The sequence below is a fragment of the Glycine soja genome, chromosome 2 (assembly GCF_004193775.1).
Source record: "Glycine soja cultivar W05 chromosome 2, ASM419377v2, whole genome shotgun sequence".
NCBI lineage: Eukaryota > Viridiplantae > Streptophyta > Magnoliopsida > Fabales > Fabaceae > Glycine > Glycine soja.
Window position 1 is genome coordinate 9,198,375 of NC_041003.1, and position 4,133 is coordinate 9,202,507.

At 36.8% G+C, this 4,133-nt stretch overlaps 1 pseudogene; it reads right to left on the bottom strand.

Annotated features, from left to right (window-relative positions):
- On the bottom strand, positions 1–2,882 carry LOC114372459 (annotated as a pseudogene).
- Positions 2,883–4,133: the final 1,251 nt, after the last annotated feature.

Below are 4,133 nucleotides of genomic sequence, written 5' to 3' on the forward strand. Positions count from 1 at the left end.
AAAGTAGTATCATTATTATACTAAGCAAAGAAAGTAACAGCTTAAGAAAAATAATTAATACGAGCACAACAATAGCCTTTTAATTAAAACTAAGCCGTTTGAAGCTAGGTTACATTATATCACCCCCTTTAATATCTACCAAAGTACAAAATTGTGTCATAACTAACTTGAACGAGGCTACTTAATTCCCATCAATCTTTTGTGAGAATTTAACCCTCAATTGGACCTTATATATACATAACAAAAAGATAAGATCGGAGAAAGAAAACATTAAACGCTAAAAATCAAGTCTTTTTTTTTTCTAGCATAGAAAAGTAAAGCAAGTCAGAATTTGTTGATAAGAGTACAAAGTTGAGGTGATGCATAGTGGTGCCACCTGGTTCTCTGTGATTTTTCTATGCAGAAGAAACATTATGAAAATGATGGGTGTGGTAGGGAATGATGTGAAGCAGCAGCAATGGTAGTGGTAGGTGTTGTTGGCAGGTGCTGAATGACCTTTCTACTCCTTGAGAGGACAAGAAGGTCCCTCTTCTTCTTATTGAAAGGGAAAAAAGCACTTTTGGTAGAAGAAGAGTCTTGTTGGGGTGAAATGGCCACTGAGGGGATCTCAATGGAGTTGAGTTGTGGAGGAGGGTGTTGCCACTGTGGGACTGGTCCTGCTAAGAGAAGTGTCTGAAGCAGTGGTCTAGCTTCCACCATTGCCTTTAAGAGTTTCCCTTTTTCAGGCAATGGTTTCTTTTCTGCCAACTCCATTACCTCCTACAGTGGTGTTGTTTGATGTGGGGTTGAACTTCCACCAAGAGAGGGCATGTTGCTGTTTTCTTCACAGTCAGAAGATGCAGAATGCTTTTCAGAGAAGCCTTCTTGCTGCTCTTCTTCACTTTGTGATATGGTATCTCTTTGATGTGTTTGAACAAATTGGTGTTGTTCTAGCTGTTGCTTCTGTTGGAGTTCTAGTTTTTCCAGCATTAGCTTCTGGCATTTTGCTTGTGCCTCATCTCTCTCCTTGATGACCCTGCTTAAGAGGTCATTCACATGGATCAATTCACATTCTCTTCTTGTAATCTCCTCCTTAGCTGATGCAATTGTTGCATGTAGCTCCAAGGTTGTGTACAAAAGAGAATGTCTCAAGTCCTCTAACCCCTGCTAGTTCAACAATGATACAATTATACTAAATAAGTTTAGAAAAACAACTGAAAAGAAAAGAGATTTAAGTGCTGAAAAAGCCAAAATTTGAAAAGCACAAAGGGAAAATAGTAAGTGCATTCGGCTTTGTAACAAAACAAAAATAGGCAGTATGTCCACAAGGACTAGAATTCGGTGGGGGTAGGGAGAGGGAATGTGATTTTATTTCAGTGGTTCAACTTAGAAATTCTCTTCATATTAAGCCTTTTAGGTAGCGGCGGATGACACGTGTGTACATGTAAAACTAAAAGTAAATAATTTAAGTATGTCAATTAAAAAGTAACTAGTTCCACTTGGTTTATTCAGTTTAGGAGTGTTCTAAGGCTTTATGCTGATTATATAGCTAAAGCAGAAGCAGCAGCTGCTATCCCAGCAGCAACTTTTATGCCCAAACTATTCTTTTTCTTCTCCGAATCAATATTTACTATAGCAATAAAATCAAAGTTAAATTAGAGAGACTCAGTAAAAAATCAATTTTATTAACGAAATTAGAGAGACTCAGTTAAATTAGAGAGACTCAGTAAAGATACTAAAACACTTTGAAGTAATAGAACTAGTATTATGACAACTTTTGAGTGCTAAAAGGCCATAATAATAAGCAAAAGTAGCAGGTAGCAAGGTTGAAAGCAAAAGTTACTTATGTGAAGAGAAGGCTAAAACTAGATAGAGGGAAGGAAATGGATGCAGGAGAATTAATAGTTGAATAACTACCTGGCACATTTAAGAGTAGCTCTATAATTAGGCTAATGGAATAAGCAAAATGTGAAATGGGTAGGGTCATGTGCTTGTGTGTGGCCTAATTGACACTTCATCAATAGTTTTAACACTGATGAAATTTCTTTGAATTCAGATGGATAACAAGTAAAGTATATTAATAACATTCTGCCTAATAACATGCATTAGCACATACTCTTTTCTTCATGTTAACAATGGTATGTTAGTTATATTGTAAGGCCCTGTGATTTGTCTTTTTCCAGGTGATAGGGTGATAACTACTAGAGAGAAACATGTTTTTATCCACTTTGATTGTATCATATATATGTAGTCCCATCCTTTTAAAAACATGATTTGTTATCCACTTTGAGATCAAAACAGATTCTAAAAATTAAGTGCCTTAAAAGTTATTTTGGTGGAATCAGATATATTATTTATAATGTCATTTAGCCTTTTTTTATTTAATTTGCTAAACACTAAATTATGTTGCCATACTATTTTCAGATTCCATTAGGAGCGATTTTAGCCATTGTTGATCCTGTGGTCATTGCTGTTTCGAAATTCGAAGTGGTCCTGCGGTCATTGTTGGAAAGTCAATTGTGCTAAAGCCTCGAACTCAGGTATTTATATCTTTGATTCGAAAACTACTTTGAAATTGTTGTTGTATGCATTACTGGTATAGTTGTAACTTATGTTATGCCTCTCTACATGACCTTTCTTTCATTGGACTGATATCTTTGAAGTATTTACTGTGATTTTAACTCTCACAAGTTGTTAATTGTTAGCTCTAAAAAATATCGACTCTTAATCAGGAAACTCGGGTTCTTTGCAATATAACTTAGAACTGTATATGATGAGTGCACAAATAGGTAAAAGACAAACAAAAACTTGTCCTCACAACAAACAATCACAAATTACAAATAAAATCATGAGCAATGACATTTGGAACAAACCTGAAGTAAATCATCCAAAGCTATTCCCATGCCCCTGTATTTTTGGGCAAGGTATACAACTAAGGAACGACTACTTAATTTGTATGAGCTCATCCTGGCAATAATAGCCACGATGCAATAGCTGCTGTAGCACCTTCTCATCAACTCCAGATGCTTCTGCCCAGGTACTCAAACTTGCTACTGTCTTGGTATCCTCTTTTATAGCTGTCCTAATTTTCTATAACTCTGCTTGCACCTACAGTAGTACAGATTACAGAATTTCAATGAATAGCTTTTAAAGTCAATGATTGGGATGAAGCAGGGGTGGCAACAAATTCTCTCTTTCTTCTGGTTTTATTTTCCTTTTTCTTGCTAGACTGGACAACAACTTTGTCCTTGTAGTCATCCACCTTGACAACATAGTTTGACACAAGTGAGGTTCCAACTGATCTTGATAGACAAACATTGAATAACTCAAGAGCACCAACCTTTCCTAGTTGCAATATAATAGGCTTTTCCAACCTCAGTGCTTCAGAATCAACATAGGTTTCTTCTAAAACACATAGGTTCTCCATTAACATACAAAAATGTTGTGCCCTGAATGACTCAAACTTCGTAGAAACAGTAGATACCTCTCCAAACGACATTTGGGTATTATCAATCATTTGATGTACACTACTCAGTTTACATAAAATGGACTATACCCTTGGTTAATTGCAGCAATGGACTATACCCTTCACCAAGCTTCCTTTTGTCTTCCAAACTAATAGGCTTTGTTCCTGTTAGGCTGAAATTAAAGTGTATCTCTTTGGGTCTATTGACCTGTTATCCTTGAAATCCACCTTGTGCTCTTGACACACATACACAGAGCCACACACACACACACACACCCGTCCCCCAGCCCCCCACACACCCACACCCACATACACACACACATACACATAGACACACCCCTCCCCCAGCCCCCCACACACCCACACCTACATACACACACCCACCCACCCACACACACACACACACACACACACCATAAATAAAGAAATAAGGCCCTTACAGAAAAGTCACATGTCAATCTCCACATGGATTCCATGAGCTGTCCAGGTTCACTTTCTCTCCATAGATTCCATAAATGAAGAAAAACCCAAAAGGTGTACAAAGTCAGTTTCTAATTAGGGTTTTAAAGTTAGAGTTGTAGTTGTATTACAAATAGCAATGGCGAACAATTATTGATGAACATTTAGTTATTTTATACTAATTAAGTTTATACAAACCTTACAAATCATAATATTGCATCTGCAATTG